We start from the raw sequence: 17,814 nt of genomic DNA on the forward strand, positions 1-17,814 counted from the left end.
CATCCTGAGTCTTAGGCTAGTGGACCAGACCCTGCCAAGCTAGCAATATTAAGTACCACCCACAGCCCTTCTCACATTGGTATGAGCTCTGTTACTTGTCCCGTTTTATAGGTGTAGTATCTGAGTCTCAAAGAGTATTCAAGATGTTCAAAATCACAGAGCTGAAAAACTGTAGAACTGGGATTCAAATAAAGCTGGAAAACATAAAGCCACCCCCTTTTTAATTTTCTAGATATGTGTATGATTTTATTTTCTAGATGTATTTCATGTCTTGCTTGCATTTGACTGTGCACCACGTTCATTCCTGGTGCCTAGAGAGGTCAGAAGAGGATATCAAATCTGCTGGGACTGGAGTTACATATGATTATGAGCCTCCATATGAGTGCTAGGAACAGAGCCTGGGTCCTCTGCAAGATCAACAAGTCCTCTTAATCACTGCTCTATCTACATCTCCAGCTCCTAAAGCCACACATTGAATCTGAAGGCTGCCCTTTGTTCATCATTTAGAAGTTGGGCATCCAAGTGAAGATGTTCTGAAAGAAGTAGAAACATGGAAGTAGAGCCCAGCTAAGGAGTTTGTCAGGTGACTTCTCTTAGGCATCCATCACACATTGGTAATACTCGATGTTAAAGTATGGAATCTGTTTTCAAATACTTGGTTCAATCAAATAGTGGAAATAGGATTTGAAAAGAATTAAAAACTTTGACATTTTAGGGCATGCACATGGTAACTACATTTTCAGGTGGAAGATTTGTGCTGTCTTCCTTTGGGAGAGGCCTCTTAGGAATGCTTCATTTAAATGTCTCTGAGCTAACTATGAGGTGGTTTTCGAAATGGAGAGTGTGTGTGTGTCTTAACAGGAGGCTACAAGACACCAAGTTTGTGGACCACACACATAAAGGAAGAAAAAACCTGTGACAGGCACGTTTTACCCTCCTTCTGATGGGAACAGGCTGAAGAAACATAAGTCTTCCTGTAATGAGTAGCTTGTTCGCTGAGTGTACTATCATTTTCAATAAACTATATGGAAGTTAGGGATTTTGTGGACACATTCTCAGGACAACAGAAAAGAAAAGGGGTCAACTTTGAGTTCTACTATCAGCTCTGACCTTGTAAAAGTTACTTAAACCTCTTTAGACATACAATGGTATTTGTTTGATAGGGTAACACTTACACAAAACTCTTAAAACAGTACCCAGAAGAGGATATAAATTCTCCATATGCCAAGGGTTACCCATTGATAACGATGGCAGACACTATACTTAGTCCTTCATGTGAGCTGTGTCATTCAACATCTGTAGCTACCCTCTGAAGCAGACGGTGTAATCATCCTCATCTTGGTTGGGAAGAAGCTAATTGAAGTGGGGTCTCTCTGTAGTTATATACTTAACAGGTGATAGACTTGGGGTTTGGCCCACACTAACTGATACCAGAGGCAGGTCACCTCTGTCTTCCTCCATTCCCTTGCTCCTTCTGGAGGCTTCTGCTTTAACAGTTTTGACTTTATGGCTGCGGATATGATGGTTCAGCTTCATCACCTCCTGTGTTTGCTGCTGGTATAATTGATGCTGTCAACACAGAGAAGGGGCAAGCCTCCTTCAAGAAAGAGTTTTTGGAGAATGGTCTGTTTTTCTTAGATCCTAAGGGAGTTTGTTCTAGATTCTGAAGTGGGCTTCTCTTAGCTAGATGTTGAGACATTGGGCAGTCTCCCACATGCTATGTTTGTACCAGTGGGCCTCCAGAGTCTCTTCTTCATGGAGGCCATTTTATCAGTTTCTTCATGATAGATTTCATTCCCCAGGCTTCTGGAAGACTAGGTAAAAGTCTCTGTTTGTCTTAGAGAATAATATTGGTATACATCAAGCAATGTTCCTGAACCAGCTGGTTAATTAAATGGTCTCTTAGTCTATTCCTATTGCTATAGCAAAGTGCCTTCACTTGGTTATTGGTCAGACACTTATGGCATACAGTTCTAGAATCTGGAACATCCAAGGTCAAGGTACTATCAGGTTCAGTGTCTGGTGGGGGCCCATTTCTCACTGCTGACATCTTCTATGTGTCTTCACACAATAGAGAGGACAAACAAGTACCGTGAAGCATCTTTTGTTATCCCATTCATGAAGGCCTTATCTTCAGAATCTGCCAGGTCCTGCCTGACTTGTTGAACAGTCCTGAATAGGCGAGTGAGGATTGAGAAAAAACAGCTAGAAAAAGCAAAGATATAAAAGAGAAGACAGAGACATAGAATAGGTTCGGGACGGCTCTCAGTCAATACCACAGCAGCCCTAAGTTTGTTTTTTTTTTTCTCACAGCCTTTTTCTACCCAAAGCAAGGGAGCAAAAACCTCCTCCTCTCAAGGACACCATGGTTCAAGGAACAAACAAGCATAAACAACTCCTTATTCTCAAGACATCTGGTAATCACACCTTTGGCCAAACATCCTGTTATCAAACTTTAAAGAACAAAGACAAGCTTGAACTCTCTGACCTTGAGTCAAGATGGAATCAAGCCACAAATTGGAATCACTGTGGGTTCCCACAACAATCCAGCACCCTTCCCCCAAATATGTCTGTTATTAGCAGCACCACATTCAACCTCAGCATGAATTTTGACAGGACAGTAATATCTGTCCCATAACTGATGTTACTCTGAGGTAGACTCTGCAGAACTCCATAGCAGTAATTCTTCAGGCAGTCTAAGCAACTGCTATGGTGGACTTGTGTAACACTGTATTTGTGTAGCAAGAACACCCAGAAGTGGAAGAGGGGGGAATACAGCAGAGGGTTAGATGTCCTGCCATGCACAGGATGGGGCTGAGACATGTGTTTGGGGTCATTATTTTCACTCTCAAAGTGGTATTCCTCAGTATTATCACCATAATAATAACAAAGGCAACAGGTACATTGGATTTGTATTTGGAAACAATACTCAGAGAGCAACACAGGCAAATTTCACGACACAGAGAACTTGTTTAAAGACAAATCTTGCATACTGTCTTTGAGGGAGCTAGGGGTACTTGGTTGGAACAGAGTCAGCATCATTGTTCCTCAATCCTTATTAAAAGCCTGGCATTATATTGATTATCACTGTTACAATGCTCCACAATAACCCTAGTCAACCATTCTGTGCTGTGGGATGTCTTTTTGCACACTGTGAATATATGTTGTTCCCACTGGTTAATAAATAAGCTGTTTTGGCCTATGGCAAGGTAGCTTAGAGGCAGGCAGGAAATCCAAGGAGAGAGACAGGAAAGAGAAAGCTGGAGTGAGAGAGATGCCGCCTACAGACAAAGAAACAGCAAGATGCCAGCAGACCGGTAATGCCACGACCATGTGGCAACTTATAGATGAATAGAAATGGGTTAAGTTATAAGAGCTCGCTGGCAAGAAGCCTGCCAGAGGCCATTAATTGGTAATTAATATAAGCCTCTGTATGATTATTTTATAAGTGGCCATGGGACCGTGGTGCCGGGAGGGACCAGAGAAAACTTATGGCTACATTTGGTTGCCCAATGTGTTGGCTCAACTTTCCACCTAAAAGTTGAGAGAACTTAAAAGAAGATTCTAAAACGGAGCTAAAAAAGCTTCCTAGTTGTGTCTCTTAGGCAAGCTGCAGCCTGTAGGCTTGAGCTACAGTATGGTGGGTTTGTAGCATGTGGGCTTGACCTACAGCATGGTGGATTCCTGCCACAGTACACAGAAGTTTCTCCAAGCCATGCAGCAGACTGCATGATGGATTTAGCTTTTCCTAGTACAGACAAAAAAAAAAAAAAAAAAAAAAAAAAAGGTTTTTGGGCTACACGCTGCTTGTTGAAGGCATAGACCCACTGCTTCCCAGAGCTGGCAGTAAGAGTGACTCTCCTGGGTACCTCCACCATGTTAAAAAGCTGAATTGGGTGGAGTCTGCAGCCAGGGCTGCCACTTCAATCTTAGCCATGCTGCAGTTTACAATGATCATAAAAGGATTATAGATACACAAAAGACAGATTGAGATGGAATAAACCTCTAAATGGTTTACATTGTATGTAAAAATGCGTGAAGGCTTAGAAGAAAGAGGGAAAGCAGGATAGACAGTTATATAAAGAAACAGTTTTGAAAAATAAAGTCTTTAAAAAGACAGTAAAAGTAATATAAAAAAATAGCCATGTAAAGATGGAAATCACACAGAGAGTCTGGGTTATATTGTCTTTGGGATTTTTACCTGGAGACAGACATTTGATTGTAAAGGCTGCTGAGTTAAAACACACACACACACACACACACACACACACACACACACACACACGCACACGCACACGCACACACACACACGGTATTTTGACTTCAAAGTTTATGTCTAAGGATACGTTGCTTTGGAAAAGAGGTTCTGCTTTTCTTTCCACAGAAGATGGGAAGCTGTGGATTTCTTCCAGGTTAATATAGTTCCATCAAGGAAGACCCCCTGAGAGGTCTCCAGATGATCCAACATCCAGAACATTCTCAAGGCAACTGACTCAGAGAATACAGCCTCACAGAATACTCCAGTCAGAATTTGACCATAATCCTAAAATTTTCTTTATGTTCACATAAGACTACCAGTGCCCCCTATCAGCATGAAGTAGCCTAGAAAACTATGCCCACATTACCAAAAAATGGAATATGGATGTTTGTCTTTGTTTAGGGGTTGGTTACAAATTGTTATTGGTCATAGTCAATCTCTTTCCAAAAGAAAAAAGGGGGATATGATTGTGGCTGGAGAATTTCTCTCCAGCTCCCACCAAGTCCTGCCAGTCCTGGAGGCCACTTATAAAATAAACACACAGACTCTTACATTATTTAAACTGCTTGGCCATTAGTTCAGGCCTAACATTGTCTAGCTCTTACTCTTATATTTAGCCCATTTCTATTAATATATACTTTGCCATGTGGCTTGTGGCTTACATCTTCCTTGTCCTGGCAGCGGCTCCAGCCATCTCCCCCTCTGCCTTCCTGTTCCCTCAATTCTCCTATCTGTTAGTCCTGCCTATACTTCCTGTCTGGCTACCGGCCAATCAGTGTTTATTTATACAGAGCGATATCCACAGCACTTCCCCTTTTCTTCTTTTTCAAAAAGGAAGGTTTTAACTTTAACATAGTAAAATTACATATAACAAAGCAATTATCAAGCAAGAATTACAGTTACAATATTAAAGAAGATATCCTATCTATCTTATATTTGTGAGTTTAAGGTTTTATATCTAACTTATCTTTTATCATAACTAAGGAAAATTGTAAGTCTTCAATCACATCAAAGACCTCAGAAGGAGCCGGGCGGTGGTGGCGCACGCCTTTAATCCCAGCACTCGGGAGGCAGAGCCAGGCGGATCTCTGTGAGTTCGAGGCCGGCTTGGGCTACCAAGTGAGTTCCAGGAGAGGCGCAAAGCTACACAGAGAAACCCTGTCTCGAAAAACCCAAAAAAAAAAAAAGACCTCAGAAGGATATAATACTACCTGAGAAATGGGAGAAGGATGCAAGCAACTTTTGGGAGTCTTGCAGGGTAGACAGAGACAGCTGACAGCCTGGACAGCCATCCAAAGTTCTCTTATAAAGTTGGGGCATCTGTCTTCAGTCCACAGGCCTAGAGTCTCTCAGTCACTTTTCTCTGTGTTCTGTATAATGTCTGGCAGTTTCCTCTGCAAAGCAGGAACCTGAAGGCCCATTTTGTCAAGCGAAGTTCAGTGGTCACCTTCCTATGGGTCCTGCATGTCCAGTTGATCAAGCAGCCCAGGCAAGAACAGTTTCTTGCCCAAATGACTGTTTTTGCCAAGGTGAAGATAAACTCCATATGGAGTGTCTTCGATGCCCATCCTCCTCTCTGAAGTAAATCGGTGCTGCCAGGAGCAGACATGTATCATTGTCCAGAAGGTCTAAATTTTTAAAGTATTTTAAATGCCATATTCTGTATGTCTTTGAAGTATTTGAAGATTACCTATCTATCTGAAATATATCTATGTATACCTAGAAGACTTAACTAACATGGCTACAAATATGATTATCATAGATGACTAATTATTAATCTATTTCTTAATTATCCATTACAATTTTAAATGGGTTACATAAACATAATACCTCAAACAAGAGTAGAAATATACACACAGTATAACAAAATCAACTTTAAGTTTGTATCAATAAACTAAAATTTATAGCAATGTAGAACATTTTAAACATAAACTAAAATCTATACCAATTTGTCAAATACAAATGGACTAGACATTGTTTAGGTATTTATTACTTGTATATATTGTATATAGTTATTGTACTTTTGTATATAGTTTTACTTATGTTAGTTATAACCTTTTTTCTTTTTATTAAAATAGAAAAGGGGAATTATGGTGATTTTTTTTGTACTGAAATGAGATTTTATTTGTATGTTAATAAATAAAGTTGCCTGGGGGTCGGAGCTAATAGCAAGCCATAGCAGAGCCAGGCGTTGGTGGCACATGCCTTTAATCCCAGCTCTTGGGAGGCAGAGCTAGGAGGATCTCTGTGTGTCCAAGGATACAGCCAGCATGGAGACACACGCCTTTAATCTCAATACCAACCATAGAAGCCTGGAGGTCTGTACAGACAGGCAGTGATGAGGAGGTCATGTGGTTGGGTTTACAACTAATGAGAAGGCAGAATAGGAAGTCAATAAAAAGCACAAACACACAGGAAGTAGGTCTCTTTCGGAGAGGTAGGACAACAGCGACAGTGAAGGGTAAGGTTTTTAGCTCTTAGCTATTGCTCTGACCTCTTGGCTTTCATCTCTGTATTGGCTCTGTGTTTCTTATCTAATAAGATGGTTACTTCTACATATGATATAGATATGATAGGATGAAAGGGGAGATTATTGAATCTACTTTTAAAGAGCAACAACTTGTTTGAAATATTTTACATTGCTATGGAGTTTGGTTTACTGATACAAATTTAAAGTTAATTTTGTTATACTATATATATTTATATTCTTATTTAAGGTATTATGTTTATGCAAGTCATTTAAAATTGTAATATACAATTAAAAATATAGAATAATTAGTCATTTATTATAATCAAACTTCTAGTCATGTTAGTTAAGTTTTTTGGGTATACATAGATACATTTCAATTAGGTAGGTAATCTTCAAACACTGCAAAGACCTACAGAATATGGCATTTAAAATGCTTTAAGAACTTTGACTTTTCTGGACATTGAGACAAGTCTACTCCTGGCAGTACCAATCTACTTCAGAGAAGATGATGGTCACTGAAGAAACTCCATAAGGAGTTTGCTTTCTTTATGGCAAAAGTTAGCCATTTGGGCAAGAAACTGCTCTTGCCTGGACTGTTTAACAGTATGTTGTATAAATTGGACATGCAGGACCCATGGGAAAAGACCACTGATTTTGCCAAAACAAGGAGAGAAGGTCCTTCAGGTTCCTACTTCACAGAGGAGACTACCAGATATTCTACAGGACACAGGGAGAAGCAACAGAGAAACTCTAGGCCTTAGGCTGAAGATGGAAGCCCCAAGATTGCAGAGGAACTTTGGGTGATTGTATAGGCAGGCAGCTGTCTCTGCCATTCTAGATTTTTGGAAGCTGCATACAAAGCACTTCCTGTTTACTTAGGTATTCTTATATCCTTCTGGAGGTCTTTGATGTAGTTGAAGACTAAATAGTTATGATTATAATTTTTCTTGGTTATGAAAAAAGATAAATTATATATGGAACCTTAGACTTACCAATATAGGATAGATAGAATATTTTCTTTAATTTTGCCAAATACAAATAGACTAGATATTATACTGTAATTCCTGCTTGATAACTGTTCTATTTTATGTTATTTTACTATGTTAAAGTTAAACCTTCCTTTTTGATTAGACAGAAAAGGGGAAGTGCTGTGGGACTGTCTTTCTGTACACTGTGAATATATGTTGCTCCCACTGGCTAATAAATAAGCTGCTTTGGCCTATGGCAAGGCAGCTTAAAGGCAGGTGGGAAATCCAATGAGAGAGACAGGAAAGAGAAAGCTGGAGTGAGAGAGACAATAGCCACCGTCAAATGAGCAGCAAGAAGCCAGCAGAACGGTAGTGCCATGACCATGTGGCATCTATAGATGAATAGAAATGGGTTAGCTAGCAAGAAGCCTGCCAGAGGCCATATAATTGGTAATTAATATAAGCCTCTGAATGATTATTTTATAAGTGGCCATGAGACTGCAGGGCCAGGCAGGACATGAAAAACTTATGGCTACAATTTTATCTTATCATCCCCTATTTTACTGAATAGGAAATTGAGACTCTGAGAAGTTAAATATCTATCCTGCTCTAAGTTCTCATAGTGGGAGAGTGATTAAGCTGGAATTCAAACCCAGGCCACTTCACTGCATGCTTTGAATTATTATTATTATTATATTAATTTATTATTATTATTTTATCAAAATTTCCTTCTAGGGCCTGACCTTGGACAACAGAATCAGACCTATCGGAGAAGGTGGGGAGCAGAGGATGTGGGTGAAGGACACCACCAGGACTGGGTGGAGGATGCCACAGCAAGTGAAGATGGCATTGAGTCAGTCCAGGAAGGCTGCGTTGTCTGTTTGTCATTGCAGCATGGTGTGAGCAATATTTTCCTCTCACAAGGGAAGAAGCAGTGATAACACAGGGAAAAAGCCTTCTTTTCTGAGACTGGGGATTAAATAAACCAAGACTGACCCAGCAAATAGGATCATCAAATACAATTTAAATGACAGTCATAACCATGGCAGCTTTCATGTCTTAGCATAATACGTTCACTTAGGCATCCTTTGGTTGCCTCTGCCGTCAGACTGGAGGAATGCCCACCACCACCTCCAGCGTTGGCTGACCTCAGGTAAAGGAGGCCTGGGGGACCATCTAGTTTGGAAAGTAAGTGCTCTAGGACTTGTGTCGCATCTCCACCCACAGCTCTCAGGTCAGAGATTGGCTCAATTCGGATCTCAAGGAGACACAACCAGAGACAGACAGGTGGAAGTAATGAGATTGGAAAGAAATTGAATGGTATCCAAGAGTACTTCTCACAAGGGAAAGCTTAATTATAGACATCCGTGCATATAGAATATTATACATTCATAAATCACATACATACACACAGAGGAAGAAGGAAAAACATAGTTAAACAAGAAAGTGTTTTAACAGCCAACCACATGTGTACATGACAACAAACTCTTTTGATCGTGCTGAGACTCACCAGTAAGTACTAAAGAACTGACAAATCCTCAGAGGTGTGTGTGTGTGTGTGTGTGTGTGTGTGTGTGTGTGTGTGTGTGTGTGTGTGTGTAGAGGCAGGGAGAACAGTGTTATAGTGAGGATGCCTGGGCCACTGTGAAAAATGGACTAGAGAGGCCCAGTTATGCCTCATAAATCCATCCAGTGCCATTTTGAGCAAATGAAGCTGAAAACTGAACTCAGAATGACAAAGGAAATCATAAGTCTACATGGCATCTGAAATAGTGTTTCACTCTCTTAGTGAAAAAATAAATTACGTAGTTTCCTTCACCTATGGGAGAAAATGCTACCCTGCCACACATGCCCTTGCTGTCCACAAGTATGACTGTTTCCACATGAACAACTCGTCCACAACTCCACTCATTTCATCACACTGTCTCCTTGTGTGAGGCTGGAAAAGCCATCCATCCATGCCTCGGTGTGTTTAGAAAGAATGAGAATTTTGACTCACATTTCCAAGGAAGTGAATACTATTCTAGAAGTTGAGTATCAAATTAACAGAGATGCTTCATTAATGCCTGGGAGCACAATATTGTTTTGTCCATAATCAGGGCTAGCACAAATTTTATATAATATAAGATATAACATTCTTACATAAGATATAACACTCTTTTATAATATGTAATTTATAATATATATTTTTAATCTTGCAATAGCAAAAACCCTGCTCATAGTAACTTAAGCCATTAGGGATGTATTGCTCTGTGTAATAACAATAACAGCAACAACAGCAAAATCTTGAGTCCAGAATGAGACTCCTGTAGTAAGAGAGGTTCAAAGATCATTCTCCCTCACCTGCCTCACCCATTTTCTTTTCCCACTTCTAAGATCTTCCACTCCTGCTTTTATCCTCAAAAAAGCCCCCTTAATGGTAACAAGATATCCACCAGCATCTGCATGCTCACATGATCTAGGGAAAAGGACATTTATCCTTAAGACTTCCAACAAGAATGCCACAGTTTTGTTTCACTGGCTTTGACTGGCTGGGCTGAGTGGGACATGTGAACATTGATATACAATCCAGTGAGGTATCTGGATAGGGCAAGCACACATCACATGACTCTACCCACTAGAGATGCGTGTAGGGTTTAGGATAGAACTCCAAGGCAAATTACAATATTAGTTACAGATGTTGTTTGGGCCCAAGTACTGACATTTTAAAGTGTAATTTCTACATGTTGCCATGTCCTCTGAAGTTTTGGACTCACCTTGATAGTGTCCATAGAGAAAGGAACTGGTGCTGCCTCTGGGTCTTTTTGTGCATCTGCTTCTCATTAGATGGCACCCTGAGTTAGGAAGACATACGAAAACAAAGCGGCAATACTACGGAAAAAAAGACGTTCTAACATGAGCTGAAGTCAGAATATTTTCATTGATGGCTAACTAGAATTATTCTATAATTACTCCACCACAGCCCTGGAAATGAGTCACCAAGAACTGAATATTTATAAGCTTCCTGACCTCAAAAACTTCAAAATCTTACATGGGGTCACCTAAGGAGACTGTGGAAAACTTCCATGCAACTTATTGGCAGATGATTTCAGTTCTTATTTCAACAAGCTTGGTATGAGATGCATGCCATCTGGTTCCTGGGAAAATTCTAGAGCATATTAACTGCTTGTGTGTGTCTGAGAGAGTCCTGCCATTTAGTTGTAAATGATTGCACCTGCAAATGAGAAATAAGAAAGAGAACATGTCTTATCATTTGCTCCAGGGCTGGGAGATTTGATGACACAATACTGCTGCTTCATCTACTTTCAAAATCTGTGCCTGATCAGTCCAGCTGTTCTCCTGCGACTATTTTGAACATGCTGTGTGGTATACTAGAATAGAGGCCTTTTAAGGGAAGATTTCAAGAGTACTCAGTTGAAGACTGTACTGGTCTCTTTCCATTTCTTCAAGGCATTTCTGATGGTTTCAAGATAAATTGAAAGTGCTTCTGATTTTTATTTTAACCCTTTTAAGAAGGATGCTTCAGGGAGGAGTAGTTTCTGTTGGGCTGGGGTGACTGATCTGAGACACAGGCAGTGCTCTAGCTAATCTGAGGCTGTGCAGACACCAGCAATACCTCCCTATCTATCATCCTTTTTCACCTTCCCAGAGAGAGAATGGTGACTCACTAGCATTATCTAGCCTTGAGTCTTTTACTGGGAGACTGATGTGCTGTAACATTTGAAAACGTTGTTACAAAGATGCCTTTTCTATTACTGCAAACAGTTTGTGAATTCAACTTTTGTTTCATTTGTAATATGCTGTGTACTGCCCTCAATATTGCAAAGCCAAGGTAGAGTACAGGAAAGTTGATACAACAAAAAAGATGATGGGATTTAGTTTGGAGAGTTTATTTATACCCTATCTCCCCCAACTGGGTGGTCCAAGAAAAATTGTTTGCATTCCATAGCAGTTAGCTTTTCAAAGGGGATTAAGTGCAATTACTGCAGAGAAAATAGGAAGTTTCAATGAAATGCTACACATGCAAGTGCTTGAGCTAAACAAATGCTCCTTGAACATGTCTCCTCCAACTCAGGCATTGTGCAAGGACTCTGTTTGTCTAGTCTTCTCAAACTAATTGCCCTGACCTGTGGAATTCACAGCATGAACAAATTACTCCCAGTTGAATGAATATTATTTTCAGAATCAGATTGCAAGCTCCCTGTGGGGAAGAAAGGGGCTTTCTTCATCTGTGAGTGCCAGACATTGAGAAAGAACGAATGGACATAATTGTTGGCAGGGTCCTACCCAGTCACATCATTCGGTTTTTCCAACACACCAGGTAGTGAACTAAAGGTGTCTTTGTGCTGTGCTGGAACTGTTACCACTGCCAGATGGACTCTTTTCATCCACAGAAGAATTCAGCTACAGATGAGACTGCATTCCAGAAAATATGAAAGTCAGAGTCCTAACAGATTCAATCAATTTCAGGAAAACATTCTTATTCAATGCCATGAACCTAAAAAGGATACCATGCCCTGTCTGCAGTATGACCTTAGACCTCTCAGTTATAGAAGCTGAGTGATTAATAAACTTGGGCCATAACACTGGAATGGGCAACTGAGATTGTGACAGACTTGCTGAATCCTTGAATTCACAAAGGATGATGGGGAATCGACATCAAGGTATAAAATATTTAAATATGAATCACAAACAGAGATAACATAGTCTAGAGTCCAAGAAAATAAAGAGCCAGGGACAATGAATGGTTTTTGACTATGAGCTGTCTGTGAGAAACAGTAGGCATGTAAATGCTCTATTCCATATTTGCTTTGGTTTTTCCTTACCCCAGGCTACCCTTGAACTTCAGGCAAACCTCTTGCCTTATAGATCATTATTCTCAGCTTGTTGGGTCTTTTGTTTGTTTGTGTGTTTTGAGACAAGGTTTCTCTATGTAACAGTCCTGGTTGCCCTGGAACTCACTCTGAAGACCACTAGCTTTGAACTCAGAGATCCACCTGCCTCTGCCTCCAGAGTGCTGGGATCAAAGGTGTGTGCCACCACCGCGCAGCATTTCTTGGGTCTTAATTCACATTTGTCTTCAGGAAAAAAATTAACCATGTGGTTGATATATTATGCCCCAATTATTGATTATATATATTGTATATAGCTATTGTACTTATTGTATGTAATTTTTCTTATGTTACAACTTTTTTTAAAATTTTTTATTAGACAAAAAAAGGGGAAATGTGGTGATATTTTATTTGTGCTTTAGTAAATAGAGTTTGCCTGGAGATCAGAGGAAATAGCAAGACATTTTAAGTAAACAAAGAAGTTAGGCAGTGATAGCACACGCCTTTAATCCTATCACTTAGCAGGCAGGATCTCTATGTGTTCAAGGCCACACTAGGGAACAGAGTCAAGCATGGTGACACACGCCTTTAATCCTAGTACCAACCATAGAGGCCTGGAGGTCTGACAAACAGAAAGTGACAGAGCTGTGTAGGAAGAGGAAGTGAGGTAGCTGGGCTAAGAGAGCCAATGAGAGGGCAGAACAGCAAGGCAATAAAGGTGTGGGTAGACAGGAAGTAACTGGCATTTGGAAGCGAGGTGGTAAGATAAGGTTAGCTATGGCTTTCCCTATTTTCCTGATCTTTCTCTAAGGCTTTCACCCCTATATTTGGCTCTGTGTATTTTATTTAATAAGACCATCTAGAAATTTGTCTACATAACTGGACAAAAATTAGAAGAAAAAGTGAGACAATCCCTCACCATTGTATACAAGACATTAAAGATAACAATATCTTTTTCATGTTTGTCTAAAATTTTGATGAATATCAATTCACTTCTTAAACATTCAGTTTTACAATGCCAGATTCTAAATGGTAGGAATTTGTTATTTAAAGCATTCAGCATCACTTAACACCACTTTGATAGCTTACATTTAAGATCAATTATATATTTTTTAAATGTCTTTTATCTTCAAAATGTTTCACATTACTTATTAAAATGTCTCTTATTAAAATATACTTTAAAGGGATTATCCTCCCCTGGGAAGAATTAGTTAATTTACACTAATGATGTTTTGATGAAGAGAATTTCTTTTTGAATTCATGTGGTTTTTATAAGACTGTTTAATTGTTGAACATTGAATTGCATCTTATTTATCAGAGCTGGGGTCGGACTTTGTGTGTCATACATGTGGTTGCTCTTGACAACATTATTTAAGTAAGTTTTAGTTGTTTCACAGGTTGGTGAAGGTCAAGGGACTAAAACTCAACTTGGGCTCCTGAGAACAGACACACCTGTGTGGTCTGAGCTGTGCCATTGACACGAAGAAGTCCTCTTGGGGACATAACCACTTTGCTACTTTAAGGTCTTTAACATTTCATGCACTGTGCATTTCTCAGGTGAGAGTATACTATTCTCCACTCAAAAAAATTTTTTTCTATTAAGGACATGTAGCTAAAAATAATAGCTTATGTTCCAATTAGTAAAAGTTGGCCAAAACTATAAAATAGGTTTATAAGGAAAATAATTTACATCTTTTGTTTATCATAAACAGTTCATTTTCTTGTGTTTTATATTTACACCAGGGTTGGTTTTAAAACAGAATGATTTTGAAATTAGAAGTTTTCAAATAATTATATTAAAAATCTATCACCTATTTAATATTGTTTTTAGTTCTTTTTCTGTTTGTGCTGAAGAGTAGCGTTCCCTTATTTTATTTTATTTTTATATATTATGATGATTCCTTAGGAACCCGTTTGTTTTTAATGAGAGACAGACAGGGAGTGGATCCAGATGGGAGGGGAGGGGAGGAGGAACTCGGAGGATTAGAGGGAGGGGAAACTGTAATCCGGATATATTATGTGAGAAGAAAATCTATTGTCAATAAAAGGAGAAAAATAAAATTCTGGACCCCATCCCCCCAAAAGGAGCAGGATTGTCTATTTTCCACTCTACAGACATGCAATCCTGAACTCTCATTTTGCCTTCCATAGGAATACAATTCCAGTTTCCATTTTTGCCCTCAGATGAGGACTGGGGCAGTGGACTGGATAGAAGGGAAAGGGGTGACTGAGGAAGGGAGACCCTGGCTGGATTCTCACATCCATCTATTCTCTGCTTTCATCCTCAGAACCTGGACTGGCTGGTTTTGTGTGTCAACTTCACACAAGTTAGAGTCATCAGAGAGGAAGGAGCCTCAGTTGAGGAAATGCCTCCATGAGATCCAGCTGTAAGGCATTTTCTCAATTAATCAATGGGGGAGAGCCCAGTCCATGGCGGGTGGTGCTATTCCTGGGCTGGTAAGTCCTGGGTTTTATAAGAAAGCAGGTTGATTAAGGCAGGGGAAGCAAGCTAGTAAGCAGCACTCCTCTATGACCTCTGCATCAGCTCCTGCCTCCAGGATCCTGCCCTGTTTGAATTTTTGCCTTGACTTCCTTCAGTGATGAACAGCAATGCTGAAGTGTAAGCCAAATAAACTCTTTCCTCTCCAGCTTGCTTTTTGGTCATGGTGTTTCGTCGCAGTGATAAAAATCCCAACTAACACAGAACCCAATGGCCACACGACTTCCTCTTTTGGTTATTACTCTTGGAGCAGGACAGAGTGGATCTTCTATGTCTTAGACTGCCAGCATTCTCCTATTTATTTCCTTGAGGCCTGAATAGCAATCTAACAATAACTGAACATTTAGGATGCACACACAGAGGCACAGATGCTGCCAGCTACTGTGGTTATTGATGTAGGCTTGAGTGGGAAATGATAGTTTGTCAAGAGCACATGAAGAGGAAGAAGCCCAGAAACCACACAGGAAGCAGATCCCATATATTTGAGTGTGCCTTATGTTTCTTTCATGTCTTTGGTCTCTCTTCCTCCCTATCTGTACAGAAAATACACTACCCTAAGCCAGAGACATCCTGTGATCAAACTCTTCAGAGGTTATAACTACCATTATGAGAATGCTTCATATCTTCCATCATCAGCAGACAAAAACAAAGTCCCTTCTGTGTTTGAACGGAATGTGCACTGACGCCATCTGTGGTGGTTTGAATAAAACTGGCCTCCATAGACTCATAGGGAATGGCATTACTGAAGGTGTGGGCTTTTTGGAGGAAGTATATCACTGGAGTGGGATTTGAGGTTTCAGAAGCTTAATCCAGGATCAGTGTCCTTTTCACTGCCTGCTGCCTGCTGATCTGGATGTAGAACTCTCAGCTACCTCCCCAGCATCATGTCTGCCTGAGTGCCACCATACTTCCCTCCATGACAATAATCTGAACCTTTGAAGCAAACCTTTGAATCTAAAAGTCAACCCCAATTAAATGTTTTCCTTTATAAGAGTTGCTATGGTCATGGTGTCTCTTCACAGCAATAGCAAACGCAACTAAGATACATCTTACCTGGGATAGATCCTAGCACTTTTTAATTAAACTGCTCTAAAAGAAGCCATGTCGTACTTCAAGGGACACTTTGATTTGGGTCCCCACATGGCCTTATTTGTTACTAGCTTACTCTTCATTTGCTGGCTAATACAGTGCTAGCACTGTCCCAGACCACTGATACCAGTGACATGAAGAGCTGAACTTAAGTTTGAAGAGCTAGAGACATGGATCTTAATAGTGAGACAGTAAGAACATCCTTTGCTGGTGATCCTAACCTTCTTCCCTTATTACAGATGAATAGTTACAGATTAGAAAAATAATTACAGATAAATATTAGTTACAGATAAGAAAAAAATAACTGTTTAGCATGGCTTCAATGGTCTTTTATAATCTTTTGACTTTTTCAGCTGCAATCATCTCTCTGCCCTTAACTTGAAAAATTTGGAGTTTGTTGAACATTTCTTTTTCCTTCTTCTGGCCCTTTGTACATAGGGTTGCTTTTGCTTCTAGGCTCTTCCATCATGTTTATGTCCTGGTTAAGTCTTCCCCTGTACACCGACATAGATTTATTTCTTTTGACAAGTGGCTGATTGGTTTCCACAGGAAGATGAGCACCACACTGCAGTGCCCCTGCCAGAAGGGTTTGTTAGGATGCAACCCCTCACACTCTTACCACCTACTCTCTCTTCCTCCTGATTATGCATCCCTCGACAAAAGGTGATGCTGTAACCATGGCTTTTAGCTATTTGTTTCTGCAACTGAAACATCCATGGGTAGGAAAAAAAAGAGCACCTTCATCAGTAAGTCCCAAAGGAAATGAACCATTTTTACCTAAGACTGAAAAAGAACTTCTGGGGAGTTGGACTCTAAATTGTAACTCTGGGCTGTAGAAAACTATTAACTATTGACTGACTCATCAATCATTTGCTAAAGCTCCTCTCCTTTGATGCATAACTTTGGAGAAACACACTTGATAATGAATGATGCCCAAGAAAAGAAGAAAGGATGGCCAGTGAGCATGGATTAGACTTTACCATTGTTACTGATTAATTCATTATTTGAAACATTTCAACAGTGGGTGATATTAAACTGAATGAAAAGCTAAAACCACCAAATAGCTTAAGGAGAATGACTTGAGTAGTGATAATGATGGTCAAGAACAATCAACAACAAGATTTATTAATTGTTTTGGAAGAAATCTCACCCTCCAAGCTTTATTTTTTATATAGATTCCCATTCTGTATTTCTCCAAGTACTGAATCCAAGGCATGAACTAATACATTCAGCTTGGTCACCTTTATACTCAATGACAAAACTGAAATCTCTGGGACACAATGATTATATTAATCCTATCTAATATCTTATTCAGTCCTGATTTGAGTTTTCTATAATCTATGTTTCCAATTTACTGTATTCAGATCTGGATATTTCCTATTTTGAGAGAAAGACTGCTATAAGTGAAGCAGTGAGAGTCTGTTAAAGGGGTATCAAGGATTTATTAAGATATAAATTGGGAAAAAATACACTCAAGGATGCAGAACCAAGTAAACAGTAATCATTGACCTCCATTCTGCCCAGGAGTAAATGAATCCGGTTATCTGGTCTCTGATCACCCCAAGAGAAAGCTCACAACTAGACTCCCTCCACTCTTAAGGGTCATGTATGCAGACAGAAAACCATGTCCTAGGGTTTGTACCCTAAAAGCCATTGGCAGAATGAATTCCCACAACACTCTCCCTTTTTTTTCTGAA

General features: G+C 39.8%; 1 long non-coding RNA gene across 1 annotated transcript in view; it reads left to right on the plus strand.

The window, feature by feature from the left end:
• LOC128109743 (uncharacterized) overlaps window positions 1–17,224 on the plus strand; it is a 91,093-nt gene extending 73,869 nt beyond the window's left edge. Inside the window, exon 3 of the long non-coding RNA XR_008217915.1 lies at window positions 8,432–17,224. This is a non-coding gene — a long non-coding RNA (uncharacterized LOC128109743). The remainder of the gene's footprint in view (window positions 1–8,431) is intronic.
• The last annotated feature ends 590 nt before the right edge of the window (window positions 17,225–17,814 follow it).

This window comes from Peromyscus californicus, unplaced genomic scaffold (genome assembly GCF_007827085.1).
Source record: "Peromyscus californicus insignis strain IS unplaced genomic scaffold, ASM782708v3 Scaffold_14__1_contigs__length_90479793_seg_2, whole genome shotgun sequence".
In the NCBI taxonomy this organism is placed as follows: domain Eukaryota; kingdom Metazoa; phylum Chordata; class Mammalia; order Rodentia; family Cricetidae; genus Peromyscus; species Peromyscus californicus.